The following is a 16,135-nucleotide window of genomic DNA, read 5'->3' on the forward strand; positions in this document are numbered from 1 at the left end:
CACATATCCCTGTAAACACACACACACACACACACACACACACACACACACACACACACACACACACACACACACACACACACACACACACACACACACACAGACATTCAGTGTATAATGTTGATTTTAGTGCCAATATGTCTGCTCAGATTGATAGCCAAGACTGGTTTACAAATGTGCACGTGGGTATTAATCCTCTCCTGAAATTCACACCAGAAGCAACACACTATTAAGCTCTGCAGAAGCCTCCATCTTCACCAAGCTGGTCAAATATCACCAAATGCGCAATGCCAAAAAGTGTAAAAGCAACATGGAGTGGTGGGCAAGCTGCTTTGAAAGCATAGCTGTGCATGTTATCAATTACTCAACACTGGAAGAAGTTGAACTACAGCAAAGCTACCCTTAGGAGACATATATTTTGGTGTTTACACCTACTAAAAAGTAGCTGAAACTTCCTCATAAATGTGTTTATATTTGTGTTTGACACTCTAATTTGCAGAAGAGAATGTATTCTCAGCATGCATAGCTCAAAAGTGTAAATGTAGGTTTTGTTGGTGGAGCTTGTTAGAAGTGAAGCCACAGTGATTCTTCCTGAAGCTGAGATTCAGGAGGTTTATTCCTCATGATGCTGTCGCTTTGTGAGTGCTGAGCAACGCCTGCCCTTTTGCACAGGCACTACACAAAGGTCAAGTGTGTTGTGCCTGATGAATGCACTACCTGGGCAGGTCTTCACAGCAGTCAGGATGAATGAAAAAGGGAGCAGGGCTGGTCAAACGGGGCTTAATTAAAAAATCATTCCACTAAAATGGGGGGGGAATCACTATGCAAATATGAATGTAGTTGAGTTCAAGTTGAATTACTAGTTTAATTATATAAAGTTCACTCCACAACATGTTTAACCCAAGACATTCATGGAAAACATATTTCGGACAGAGTTGACTTTTACCTTCATGTTCTTCACGGCTTCCTTCAGACCTTCAGCTGCGTGCTTGCACAACTGTTAGCACAAGCATTGAAAGACAGGATGTTAAGTTGGGACTTTAATTCCTGTTTGCTTATGTGCTCTCTGAAAAACAATTTGCTGTGGATGAGTAAATGAATGAACGCTGGAAATACATGAAGAAACTGGTGGTCAGAGTGTTATTGTAAGAGGGCTTTCTTAACTTCCTTTGACCGTTTTTATAGACTGATTTGATCTCCTCAACAACTTCACATTGGCTCTTCCACAGTTTTTCCCACTTTATATGAAGTAATTTTCTGCATAAGAGACGATGATTGAGATGATCAACTTATTACAGTGATCTTACAAGACACACATTTCTCTCTCTCCCTGTACATGTTTCACTTTGTGTTGCCTTTACCGCAATCGCAACAAATTCAGACTTGTGTCGAAAGTGATCTGGAAATGTAACTGTATCCAACATGTCACGTTGTGGATAGATTAATGTAAAAAGGTGCATGTCTGAAAGGGGCTTTGTGCACTGAGATGGACGACTGAAAGACATCTAAAATACTTCAAGGAATGCTTCAAAACACACTGTGGGAGTTGATTACACTTAATATAGTAAACCTCACATTTTGCAAACCTCATAATGTAAACTTGGATCTATACTGTAAATATGAGAGCATAAAAATGGCAGGCTGTGTTAAAGGACATGGAGAAAGCAATTGCCTCTGCAACAACATGCAGGAGGAGGGGGGGCTACCTTGTTTGAGAGCTTGTGATGAAAGAGTTGAACTAATGTGCGCGTGTCCTCTGCAATAATTTATGACCCCCTGCAGCTGTGCAAATACCAGTGTTGAGCAACATTCTTCACTGCAAATGACGGCCTGAGTTTCAGTATTATAATGACGGATCAGTGCTGGATAATTCATCTGAGGGCCCTAAAATATGCAATTACTCTGCAGTTGTTCCGGATCCATCTATCACAACACTCAGCGATTCGCCTTGAAAAGGCAGCGCTTTCATCAACACAACGGTAAGTGACAGAAAGTTATGGACCCTCGTGTGTTGCTGTTGTTGTTTGTTCTGGCTGAGCAAGATGAAGATCGGATAGACAACAGGAAAACAACACAGAGGCGGGGAAATTTCACAAGTTGCAAAATTCCCCCAAGGTGAAGAGCCAAGCGTTTTGACCTCTGCCCTCAACAATGAGCAGCCATGAGTGAGTGAACATTGTCCAAAATGCAATCAATCCATCCTAAAAGGAAGAAAAATCATTCCCCAAAGGAATCTCATGTCCAGGCCTCTTAATGTCTCATTATTCTGTCAACACAAACTCTTGGCTCCTGCAGTCCTCAGACAAAATACCGTGATTTGATTTCTTTTTTTATTGCTGTCTGTCGTGAGGCCAAAAGTGATTTTCGGATGCCAAAATTCCAAGGCTTTGAAAAAGAGCGGACATGATTGAAAAAAGATCCTCCTGATGACTCTCGCTGTAATAAGCAGAGATATCAATCACCTTGTGTTTGCCAGGAGAGCCGTTTCGCCTCTTCCCATGCAGCCTGTGATTGAGACGTCGTTGTATCTCAGTGGTACCTGCAACATATGAAGGATGGAAGCAGCTGATTGATCTTTTTCTAAGTCAGCGTTCTCAATTTTTTGCACCATTCACCCTTTTGGATATGAAAAGAAAGGTTCAGCCCCATTCCACTGAAAACTAATGCAACTTTTATCAGCTGTCAAAAGTGGAAAATTAGTGACATCACTAACAAAAATCACCAAAATGTTCAGTGATGGTGGTAACTGACCCCTGAAACACTAAAAATCAGGAAAATAACACATTTTAAATAATGTACAGTATACACTGTCCCCTATGGAGGCTGTTACTGTGTAAAAGCATATCCACTCTTGATATTTGTTGTTTTGAAATGTCAGGGGTCCTCTGGTTCAGTGCCCCCCCCAGATTAGCTTACTGTAGATCACTCGACAAGTGATTTTTTTTTTAGAGGCTGCTGCATTCTGGCACGGAGCCTTTCCATTGGAAAAACTCTTAAAATCTCTCTGTACCTTTGTGTCAGAGTAGGAGGTTTTTCTTGAATCTAATTTAATAGAAGAAAAGAGGTTCAAAGTTCCTTTTTTAAATGGTAGAATGAGAAAAAAAACAACTGTGCTTCAGATGTCCCTGTCTATACATGAGCCATAGTATAGCTATAGTTGGACAACTCCAAAAGCTGTCAGCTGACACTTCATACACTCAAGACTCAGTTTTACTTGAGTCAACTTAGCCCATACAAGTGTTCATATAGTTAACTTATGATAAAGTAGAGATACCACACTGTGAAGCTAAATGCATTCAAAACTTTACCTTAGTAAAAGTATGTCAGCAAAATAAATTTGAAGTGTCAAAGTAAAAGCGGTCATTATGTAGAAAAATAGTCCCTGTCATGCAGTGTTATACTGGTAAATACTGATATTTTGCAGTGATTATTACTTCAGTTTATCAGAAATACTCAAATTTGCAATCAGCAATGTTTGTGATACATGCATTTAACTAGACAAGAAGAGTTTGAGAAAAATCAGAAAGTAATTAGTAACGTAAGTTGTGGTGGAGGAAGAAGTACAGCATCTGCCTCTGAGATGTAGTGCAGTAGAAGTATGAAGTCACATACAATTGAAATATTCAAGTGAAGTACATTTGTAATTAAGTTAAGTTGCTTGAGTAAATGTCTCTTCCTGAAGGCATTTGCGATGTTGTACTCAGGCATAGAAAGTGAAGAGGAAGTTGTGTGAAGAGTGAAAAAGAGACTTCAGACCTGCCTGCTGACTGTCAGATCATCAGTTTCACAAAGCGACAGGAATCCAGCAAACAGCAGCCCAGCAGCTGTGAGGTCAGAAAGGTGGCCGTGTGGGGAGGCTCGGACACTGACAATCCATCCCAGCGGCCTTCATGAGGTTTTACCTGCCTAGAGGTGCAACAAACAGACGCATGTGCTCTTTGATTCCTTCAGCTATTGGCCTTTTAAACACATGTGATCTGGCCTGTGAATTACCTGCCCCCTGTCCTTTTCTCACTATGTATTCAGCATATTTTTCTGCTGATCTCCTTCATGCTTTTAGTGACAACTGACAACAGTTACTGCATACCTGTGCTGATTTGTGTATGTGTTTGTTCTATAGACTGCTACTTTTTGTCATTAATTGTCTTATTTACTCTTGACTGTTGTCTGCAAGCCAAATTGCCCCTCAGGGACCTTAAAGCTCTACTTTGCTCTTCTCTACTCAAACAAGTGCTTCATTTAAAGCATACTGAGCCCATGAGGGCTGATGTGTTGCATGTGTGATATCAGTGTCAAGTCTGTCACTACTGTGTCCGTTCCAGGCTATTATAAAATAAAATGAACGAATAACAATCCACCCAGTTCCTCCGGTCAGGCTTACATGTGTTCATCATTAATACAATATTTTGATCTGAGCATTACACACAAAGCCATGCAGGCACCGTCTTAAGGAAGCAGCTTTTCTTTAAAAAAAAATCTTAGAGCATCAGAGTGTCAAATGCTTCGACAGAGAGAGATGGTAAACAGGTAGCTGAAATCAAATCTCTTAAAGTGTGTGTGTGTGTGTGTGTGTGTGTATGTGTGTGTGTGTGTGTGTGTGTGTGTGTGTGTGTGTGTGTGTGTGTGTGTGTGTGTGTGTGTGCGTGCGTGTGTGTGTGTGGCTCTGACCTCTGTGCCGTCTCAGCAGTGCTGTAGGACAAAAGCAGCTCATCAGCAAACCATCAGAGTTTATTTACTCGTGCTAACCCACTCAGCAGTGTCTTTGTACGGCAGATGAAGCCTGCTCCTTTGATATCCATTACCGTATTATTCGCCGGTAATATCTCTGCCAGCATTATGACTGTAATTATGACTGTCATTCAAGCCAGGCTTTGAACATAATTGAGTCATAAGAAATTAGCATAAAGGCTAATTTGTTTGATTATGCGTGAATTTGGGGAATTACGGGGCTAAACGATGACGGCTGCGTGGCAGGTTAAAAATGAGATGTGGGGGAAATTGTTTAAGGAGCTCGGCAGAAGTGCAGCGATGCAGCCGCAGCTCGTAATGCGTCCGTCATGCCTGCACATCACCACCGTCCGGCTAAAACCTCAGAAATCCAATCTTTGACTTTCACGGTTTGACATCAGCTGATCATCACACACTATAAATCTGGAAATCCAGCTGCTGACCTTTCAAAGGTCATCAGCTGACATTTTGAACACAAACACACGTGTATGTTAACTACCTCGAAATGACACCACAGCTCCAGAACTCACTCATTAGACTGATTGGACCTCCGCTCAGGACTGTGTGGCGCGGCTGTTTGACTGACATCTCTCCGGCTCTCCTGCCAGCTTTGTTACACCTGCCGGGTTCTGCTGACTTTTGGGGAATAGTTCACTTTCTTGCAGAGAGTTGACGAGAGATCGATGCCACTCTCATCAGCTGAGGGCGTTTTACTAGACATTCACTGGAGGGAAATCTGTCCAGTTTGTGGATGCAGCTGGCTTCCAGTTTTCCAGAATGGACTTTGACTTTAGTTATATAAACCTCACCTGTCTTTGTGTCTTTACTTGAGTTCTCACTTTATGACCCCATTTTCTGACCAACGACACAAAGAAGAAAAGCTTTTCCAGCAAGGTGTTTATTCAGAGATAGCAGTGATGAGTCTTCATTCACAGCTTTGTATCCATTTATTACAGATCTGCGCTGGTGTTGTTGAGGGGTCCTATAGAGAACATGCTCTCTGTTGTCACTGGAGGTGGCCTCTCTAAAGTACAAGAATGAGTGTAGAGACCACTCAACCATAGCTGGCTTGTATTTTGCTTTTGAAACCATACAAACATGTTTTTTTCACTCTGGTATCAAAGTTCAGCTCCCGAAGGAAAGATGTAAGAAACTTTAAATTCAGTTTCTTTAGTTTGTGTGGATGAAAGACAGTTTGAAGAGTGTTCGGAGTTCAGGAAAGTCTGTAACATCGAATCCATTACATGTGTTTTATTACTGCTGTGACTGAACTTTTACAGCGAAGTCTGGCGTGCATGGACTAAATCCATCAATACATGGAAATAAATCATATAGACTAGATACAGTAGAACAACTTTAACAGTATTTTTCATTAGCTTCTCAACCTCATCCACATCTCATAGTACCGACCAGGCATGTCTGTGTTGACACGAAGGTTTTCGAAAAAACTTAATTAACATTCAGGCTGCAGGGGAGCAAAGTAATGAAACATATTACAGCATAACAATAATATGAGGCGGGAATTCATCCCTGAGGAATGAGCAGGGAGAAATTATGAGTCTGTTTTCCTGAAGGTAGTAGTTGTCCATTTTATATTCTCTCTCTTTTTAAAAAAATTTAGAATAATTTAAAAAAAAAATCCAAAATATTTTACCTCGGCAATAAATAAATAAATAAATAAGACTAGTGAAAATAAAAGTGTATGTAAAAGTTTTTTTTATTTATTTGGTGTTCAAAAAGAAAGAGTTTCCATTAGAAAACATGGTTTGCTGTTGATTTAAAATGAAAATTTTCAACACATAGGAACTACATGAAAGAAACACTTTGATTTAAATGAGGACACGTTTCACACTTTGCAAAAAATAAAAAATAAAATAAAATACAACAATAAGCACTGTTGAAGATAAGATAAGATTAGTTAGTTAGTTAGTTAGTCAGTCATTTGTATACTCTTTGTCTGGGGCTTATTTTCACGTTCTGGACTCTTTTGTTCCAGTGAAGTTAAATATTAATGCTACGGCACACAATTTAGAAACACACTATTGTTTAAAATTTAGACATCCAGCACCTTTAGGCTGAAGTGGAACGCCAGCTGTGAGTCACACCCGATCACCCAGCATCAGTGCTGGACCTCACTAAAGCTCTTGACTGGATGGAAGCAAATAACAGCAAATGAATGCAAACATATTCACGCTCATACGTCCATATACTTTTGGCCACGAGGTGTAAATGCAGAAGTAACACAGAAAACTGCCCCAAACCAGAGAGGTGCTTCTTGTTTTTTCATCTGAGAGTTTAGCCGTGTTGGAGCAGCGGCGTCTCTCCCCTGACTCTGTGCTTCTGACTTGCTGCAGGAGGCTTTGTGTCCTGCAACACACTGATACTCAGAGTCAGTGGAGCGCGCAAATCCAATTTGCTGTGTGGGAGCATTAGAGTATTAGACTCCTGTGTTAATTTCTTTCTGAAATGACTTCCAGTCTGTTCTGTGTTCACCCTGAGAGAGAGAGAGAGAGAGAGAAAGAGAGAGAGAGAGAGAGAGAGAGAGAGAGAGAGAGAGAGAGAGAGAGATGACAGCAGAATGAGGAAAAACAACAGAGAAATAAATAGGAGGAAGTTGTGGGAAGGATGAGAACTCGAACTCAAATCATTAACAGTCCCAACACTGGTAAAACAGTGTTTGGAGAGTGTTTGGTTTCAGAAGTGTGTGTGTGTGTGTGTGTGTGTGTGTGTGTGTGTGTGTGTGTGTGTGTGTGTGTGTGTGTGTGTGTGTGTGTGTGTGTGTTTTATTATTAATGTACTAACTTTAGTTACAATCATATTTAATTTAGTTTAGCCATCCTACAGCAGGCACTAACCTTTGGTACCTTATCTTTGATTGTTGATCATTTCAAACATTTTTTTTTTTTTTTTTAGGAGAATGTTATAATAATACACTGTTACCTGTACTTCCTTTTTTTTTCTCTCTTTCATTTCTGTACACAGCCTCAGCAAACTCCACCAACTGGAGCATGAGGCCGCCTGTAGGCAGTCTGACAAGTCAAGCTCAGGGCCGAAAAAAAGTCCATAAAGCACTCACAGCTGCTTATGAGTCTTATTAATGCTTACATATTTGCATGTTTTGACATTGTTTTCATTCGTTTGAGGTGTGACTGGAACACTTTTAATTATTGTTTATTCTAATGTGTCTGAATATTTGTACTACAGGGATGGATTTTTTTAGTGAGTAAATCTAGCTGAAAATATGTAAAATAGTGTTTGTTGGGGATGAAGGGTGAAGTTTTCACTCAGTTGGCTCCACATGTGACCACGTGGTATCATGTGACTCATGTTCATGTTGACTCTCTTGTGAATTTAGTGGATTCAAACTCCTGTGCTGCATGTGCCAGTCACTAATGGATTTTACCCTGAAAAGGAAGTATGCCAAAACATTGACCTTTAGAACTTAAACAAAGATTACATCAGAGTTATAAAACCTTGTCCTTCTTACTTCTTTGACGACAACCTGTGGGCCAGTAGAAAAGGTGTATTTCCTTGTGTTCTTCAGTTTCTGAAACAGGGCCAAGAATGCACATGCAGTGACCTGACATTTTTATTAATGTCTAAGTGCACATCTATTTCCCCGGTGCTGAGAATCTGTTGAAAGAAAAGTTGTTGGCCGTCTGACGGAGAAGAAAAAGGAGAAACCCACTGCACTTCAGTCTGAATTGTGCTTCTCAAATAGAGCCAAACATGGCTGTAAGTCAGCAGGGTGTCATGGCGCTGCGCACACTCATCTGTCCTCACTTTAATGGACTGTATTTGAACTCAAGTGCTTAAACATGTTCACGTCTTCTGTTTTGTTGCCATACTGTGGTGGAACATCATTCACAGGGAAACATGGATGAATCTGTAACACAGTCCTCCGACCACACACAAATCCTCTATTGACACAGCAAACAGTGTGAGTAAGTAACAGCAGTGGACTGATGCTTCCTCGCCTCAGCTTCGTGTGTGGGTGGTCTGGTTGTTGGGCGGCCGTGAGATGCAGGTTTGACCGCTGCCTGCAGAGGGAAGCTGACATCAAAAACTGTAAAATACTCAAACTGTAAAGTCATTCTTGGTGAATGGTGCAAAGGCTCTGGTGGCTGCATGTCCAGTGACGAAAGCAGTTTCTTTTCGTGCTCCTGTCCCTCTTTGTGTTAGTGTGCTCGTTATTACCTGAGAAACTCCTTCCACAATTGATTTTAAATGGTTTTTTTTTCTGTCATGAGGTCTAATTTGTTTAAATGGAACAGTACCTGAAGGTGCACTGCGCTGATTTGACATATTTCATCCATCAGACAGCATTGCCATGTCTGAGAACATAACCCTGATTATGTCATCATGATGTAATCAGGGTTAACTCAGCTGGGGCTTGGAAAGTGCACATTTTCACTGTGGTACAAACTGGGGCATAAAGTTGTGATGTGGTTGTTTACCAGGCAGAGAGCGGCTAATGACAAGCAAGTGTCATAATGGGAAATTTAACCCAGAACAGCTTGACATGCTTGACAAAGGAGTACACCTTTAATATGCCCTCATTTATTCCTCACGTTTTGGAGATGTAAATCTGTTAACACATGGACGGGGGACATGGAAGGGGGCACAGGTCCCCTTCATGTAAATCAGTAATTTTTAGGGCGAAGATTGAAGTTAAGGTTAAATTTAGGTTAATGTTAGAGAAAGGGTTAGAGTTAGGCAAGTAGCGGTTATTGTTATGGGTAAGTCTCCAGGAAATGAATGTAAGTCTATGTAATGTCCCCAAAAATGATGGAAACATGACTGTGTGCACATGTGCATGTTTATGTACCTTTCTTTCTGTGCAACTTTGCAGAGCACATGGAATGTTTCCAAAAGAAACACTACATTCAAATTATTGTGTGTGTGTGTGTGTGTGTGTGTGTGTGTGTGTGTGTGTGTGTGTGTGTGTGTGTGTGTGTGTGTGTGTGTGTGTGTGTGTGTGTGTGTGTGTGTGTGTGTGTGTGTGTGTGTGTTGGACACCCTCAGTCAGCATGAATAATCACATGTCAAACAAACCGAAGGAAACTGAAGAATTCAGAAACTTCATAATGTTTATACAGGTAATATTTGGTGTAGTTTGTAAAAGCTTGCAGCTTCTTTATTTTCTTATCTGAATGAATTTTACATGCTCATCTCGGTCATTTATTTTTGGTTTAATCAAAACCATATTGGTTAACATCGGACAGTTCACTTCAGGATGCGCTGACATGTAGGAGCGACTGGTAGCCACTAGAGGGGGCTGTCGCTCTGTGTCCATCAGGCTGAACCGCGCATGTGACGAGGCCACATTTCATCCTGCAGTACCACTGTTACACCACGGCATGGCACACCGAGCAGATGGACATGAGCTACTCATTCAATTTTTCCTCAGTCATTCAGAGCAAATTCAAACTCAGTTCAGCTCTGACTCACTCATTTAGACCAGTGCGTCTAGATCATTCATGAGATTGTACAATATGTCAGCCACAGGGGACATTTTCCTGCAGAACCAAAACTTTTACCTCAGTATATTATGCTAATAATACTTCTGTACTTTTACTTTAGTTGAATTTCAATTGCAGGATGTTTACTTGTAGTGGTGTATTTCCATATAGTTGTATTGATGATGATGTAAAGGCTCTGAAAAGTTCTTTTTCCACTGTTAAGATGCTTGGAGGAGAAACATCTTAAGGAAACAGTCAGTACAGAAATATTTACACATTTCTATACATTACCAGTGTGCTGCATATGATCTACAGAGAGACCCTGAGGAATAATGATGAAAAATGTTATAACTCAGCTCACTATGAAATTCTTTTTCCTCCTGTTTCTTTCTTTTAAATTACAACAGTTTTTATTTGTAATATGTCCTGTTGCATCGGTTTGTGAGCAAACAGCCGACAACATACTGCCTCTGCCTCGTTTGTCTCCATTTGTCTGTTTTTATGAACCGAAGCAGCATTTGTTATAATGAAATAACACTTCACAGATTCATTGTTTGCAAGATAAGCCTCTTGAGATGCATCATCTCATCTTCAAGAGGGCTCTGACAAGTTATGCCACGGTGGCGCACACAAAAAGGCATCCGCAGAAACATGGAGGGGAAAAAATGACAAATACCAATCAAAAACAATAATAAAGTCATTGTCAGGAGACAAGAGCCACTTGATGTCAAATAAGGAAAAGGCTCATTATGAAGAACTTAGAAGATGTTTTGTATTCAGTGTGTAACAGTATGTTTAATTTTCAGTCTTATATATCATTACAATGGGTAGAAAAGGGACATTTCAAAATAAATCTATTTAATCTATTGGACTTAGGTTTAAGGTATTGTGAGATATTGTGGTGTGAAGTATTTATAGGCCTATAATGTCATTTTCTATTTGATTTTATTCATTTTCACAGTTCTTCCACTGTTTTTTCCTACCTGCAGCTGCAAAACATGAATTTCCTCCATCTAGATCAATCAAGTCTTGTGTTCATAGGGGGCGCTGTAACAGCTCTGTCCTGTCCCGATGTGTCCCCCTCTGTTCTCAGCTTCATCCTGGCACCTCACTGAGCAGAGCAGACAGAAAATTGCGCAGTCGAGAGGATTTTCATGTTTTGAAATGTATGATGAGAATGTCCATAAGAACAAGATAAAATATATCTATGCAGTGACACTGAGTGGAGTATATTTTAAAATGATTTCATTCATTCTTCTTGTTAATCTTGGTGTCTGATATTTGATGCATTGGGATTGTTTCATTGATGTATTCCATTCTGTCATGAATTGATTCTTTTATTCGTTATCAGGAGAGAAATCAGCAGAGCAAAAAGTCCTCTAATGATTGAGAAAAGCACACAGAGAGTGTTATTGTCAGAGACAGAGCGATTAAAAAAAGTGATAGCAAAAGTCATTCATGGAAATCTGCTGATATATGACTTTTTGGAGAACCACGTGTTAAAACAGCCATTGTAACTGAGAGGACATGAATTTTTTCTAATGTATCTCTTTAATCTTCACCAACACTAATCAATCGGACACACAGATCATCTTGAGGCACTAAAACAACAAAGTGCCCTCCTTCCTATCTGGCTAATTGAGACACTGCCTTAATAACGACAGTTCTACAGCCAATCAGAAACCAGAGATGTGTCGTCGCTGGGTAGAGCCCGGTGCAAAGCTTGCGCTGCTATTGGCTGTGGCTGGATTTCTTTTAGTGATTCCTGAGCAGATGATGTGTCTGCGTCCATATGGCAGACCTCTGGGACTCCTTTGTGCTGTGACTGATGTGACTCATGTCAACTTTAAAGGCTTCCTCCTTCACTTTGAGACCCTCCCCCACCCTGCTGCTGATCTGCAGGATGAATGGGGAGTCAGCTTCACGCTGATCTGGCAAAGTGTGCCTTTCGTTTTGTGTACAGCCTCCCTCCTCCTCCTCGCCCCTGCAGCCCTTCAGCCTGCACACTCACAGCTCCAGACTTTGTTTTTGGTGAAAGGGACCGTCTCAAATGTCCCGTGCAGCCAACAGCAGCTGCTCCTGGACCTCGCCATTCTTCAGCACAAAAGAGGAGTGAGGGCCAGGGTCTAGGTGCACCTTTGTGTAGGGCCCCTCCTGTCGTTTTTCTGCTCTTTGTGCCCATTGATGAGGGTGTAGAAGTGTTGGCTGTAGCTTTTGTCTGACTTTTGTTTTGGTGAGGGTGTGCAGTGGATGGGGGTGCAGTACAAACACATTTAGCCATCCGATCTGTTCCTGCACACACTGCATGTACACACACACAGACAGACAAGTGTTATGTCTCCGTCTCAAGTGACTGTGTCATTTTGATCTCTCATGCACAAATATGACAAATCTCCTCCAAAGGCAAAGATTTTTTTTTTTTTTATCTTGTGTGAAACGTGCATGAAAGCTCTGCATAATGCGAGTAAGTGCACCTTGAGTTCAATGTTTTTTCTTCCACTTTTTCCTCAAACTACTATTTCCAAGAATGAAGGTTTATGCTGATGATTTTTCTACCATCGACTCTCTCAACACACACACACACACACACACACACACACACACACACACACACACACATACACAGTGTTGCTGCTGTGTCTGAACGAGGCCCTTGAGGGATCCAGCACTGAATGGAGAGGCAGGCCAGTGTTTTGGCAACAGCTGGCAGTGTGTGTCTGTGTGTGTGTGTGTGTGTGTGTGTGTGTGTGTGTGTGTGTGTGTGTGTGGGGGGGGGGGGGGGTGTGTGTGTGTGTGTGTGTGTGTTACTGCCTGTCCACTTTGTGCTTGCATGCTGGAACTCTGGATGTAAACAGATAGAAACACTACAGTCTGGTTCCCTTTAAAGATAAAACCTGGTACAAACAAATGAGCATTCCCTTCCAGCTAACATCTAATGAGCTTGTAATGATGCAGTGCTTCCAAACAACTTTCAGACCGAAATGATGATGTTTGGTTTATTGCATGAATGTTTTGAATTATACAAATGTATTCCATAAGCAGAGGTATCTGAGAGAGGAGCAGCCTGGGGGGCTTCAGGTTTGTTCATGTTAGCAGTGATTAGATTCATCACGAGCTGAAAGGGGCCTCAGTGATGGATATCAGAAAGAGAAATTAGCATCAACAGCTGATGACTGAGAGTATGGATGTGTTTTATCTGTGTGTGTGTGTGTGTGTGTGTGTGTGTGTGTGTGTGTGTGTGTGTGTGTGTGTGTGTGTGTGTGTGTGTGTGTGTGCGTGCGTGTGTGTGTGTGTGTATACACAGATCTGACTGAACGTATACACATACTTACACATGTGTGTTGTGTGACCCTGAGCCTGCTGTGACCTGCAGCAGCAGCAGCAGGCTTATGGTAATGATGGATGACAACATTAGCATAGTTAAAAAGAATATTAGCATAGCTATCAGACAGAGCGAGTCAGCAGACCTTATCCTCGGAAACTCTTCAGCTATGGAGCCATCTTTAGAAACTCATCTCGTTCAGACAAATATTTTCTGGAAATGCAAATTTTAATACTAATAATAGAAAATATAGAAAAAGGAGTTTGGATATGTCTCGCGGTTTTAGCTGCATAATGCTCTTGTGTCTTAGTGACAATAGCATGATTTTAGAAATAATAACTTGCAGTCTAAAATGAACATTTGTGTGCCGCTAATAACAACCAAAGAAATATAGATATGTTAAAATTAATTTGAGGGGATGTCGGTGCCTGTATGCTATGCAACCTGCTCAACCAAAACACCAACAAACTAAAAACACAGAGAAGCACACACACCCACACACACACACACACACACACACACACACACACACACACACACACACACACACACACACACACACACACACACACACACACATTCAGCCTGCAGCTCTCACAACCATCTGCTGCAGCTCTCCAGCACACAGAAAGGATTTTGGGAGGAGGAGGACGTGGAGGAGGAGGAGGCTTTTATATTGAAAGGACACTTGAGAAGCAGCATGTGGCTGCTGCAGCAGAGCTCTTTATGACCAGGGTTGAGGTGGAGGGCAGCTGAGGTTGTTCAGGGTGAGAGAGTTCAGAAAGGCTTACAGAGAATTCAAATATTTTACGTCTGTGTTTGTGCACAGATGAAGCAGAGGTGACGGTGAGCATATATTCAGACAGAGCCAGGCCACCTGTCTTCCCCTTGCTTCCTTGTATTTATGCTAAGATGAGCTAACCACAGCCTGACTTAAGCTGCGTGCTTCAGAAGAAAGTGGCTAAGCCTCTTTGCCAAAGGTTGAAGTGCTGTGTTACTGTAAGTGGATGCAGCTCCTTCCTGCAGCGCTGTCACCTCAGATGTGTTTCTGCTGTCTGCTGGGGGATGTTGCTGTTTGGAGGATTTGCTCCTGAATGGATGAATGGCAGCAGGCTTGTGCCAGGCACACTGCCTCCTCCTCCTCCTCCTCCTCCCCCTCTCTCTCCTTTCCCCCTCATCATTAAATTGGACAGCAGATGGAGTGAGTGCTGGGTTGGTTGCCGTGGAGATTTAAAGGGGTGATTGAGTTTCAGCTGGTGATGCTTAGTCCATTTTTTTCTTTCTTTTTGGCCATAGAGTGTGTGTGTTTGTGTATGTGAACATGTGAGGGTCGAGCAAACATATAGATGATATTGGTCACTCCTCATCTTCTTCTTCTTCTGTCTTTGGTCTAGTTTGTTTTTGTTTTTATTATTATTTAATATTACTCTGGTTAAGTATTGCATTATTTTACATTGTAATGAGCTCTTCACTTGACAGAGACAAGTTACATGTGTGTGTGTCACTGGCGGGCGTGGCAGGATGCAGCAGCTGTTGGCTGCACAATAGTTTGCAATGACATGCAACATGCAGGTCAGAGTGGCTTCAGAGTTTGAGTGCGAAGACACAAAAGGTTGAAAGTTCTGAATCACAAATGAGAGGAAGAAAAGAGAAACCAACGTGTGCCAGGAGCAAAGGATCAGCTTCATTAAGCTGCGGCTTCACTTTGGCTGATGTTTCCTGAGCTGCATCATGAAATAAAGCTGCAGACCTGCAGAGAGTATTGAGAAAGGTGAGATCAGACACAAGTATCTGGTAGAGGGGTTGGCAGGCATTCATGCCCGGTCAAAAATTTTACTGAATCTAATACGTAAATGAAGTCTTTTGTAGCGTTTTGAGATCAGAACAAATAAATACACTTCAAATAATACAAAAAAATGAGAACAAATAAACTTTTATTGCATTTTGATTCTTTTAATCACATTGTCAGGATAAGATGGGACACCAGTAGATGAACACACACACACACACACACACACACACACACACACACACACACACACACACACACAGGAGGAGGAGAAGGAGCAGAGCGCACAGAGGCCCAGACACAGAGGCAGAAGAGGGTGAAATTGAAGAGGGATGAGAGAGAAGTGGAGACAGAGGGGACGGGGAGGATGAGCGAGAGACACAGAGGGGTGAGAGAGGGAGAGACGAGGGAGAACACAGCCTGATTTAATTTCTTTTTAGCTTTGAAGTCTCTTTGCCTTTACCAGCATTTCACATCTACATTTGGAAACACAGGAGCTTGTGAATTTCCCTCTGGAAACTAATAAAGTCTAATTGATATAACAATATCATTTATTGATTATATTTTTTTGTACTGTTATTCTGTATTTGCAAAGTAACTTCTGTGATAACTGAACCTGTCACAGAAATATGTGGTGGGGTAGAAAGTATTTAAGTCTGACATGTAGTGGAGTACAAGCAGAAAGTAGCAGAAAATAGAAATACCCAAGTACAAGTACCTCAAATTTTTACTTTAGTACAGTATTTGAGTAAATGTACTTGGTTACTTGAGTTGAGTTGAGTTGAGAAACACCATGAAGTTAGGTCACGTTAGCTAGCTTAGCTAACATTACAC

Source organism: Chaetodon trifascialis, chromosome 20 (genome assembly GCF_039877785.1).
Source record: "Chaetodon trifascialis isolate fChaTrf1 chromosome 20, fChaTrf1.hap1, whole genome shotgun sequence".
Lineage (NCBI taxonomy): Eukaryota > Metazoa > Chordata > Actinopteri > Chaetodontiformes > Chaetodontidae > Chaetodon > Chaetodon trifascialis.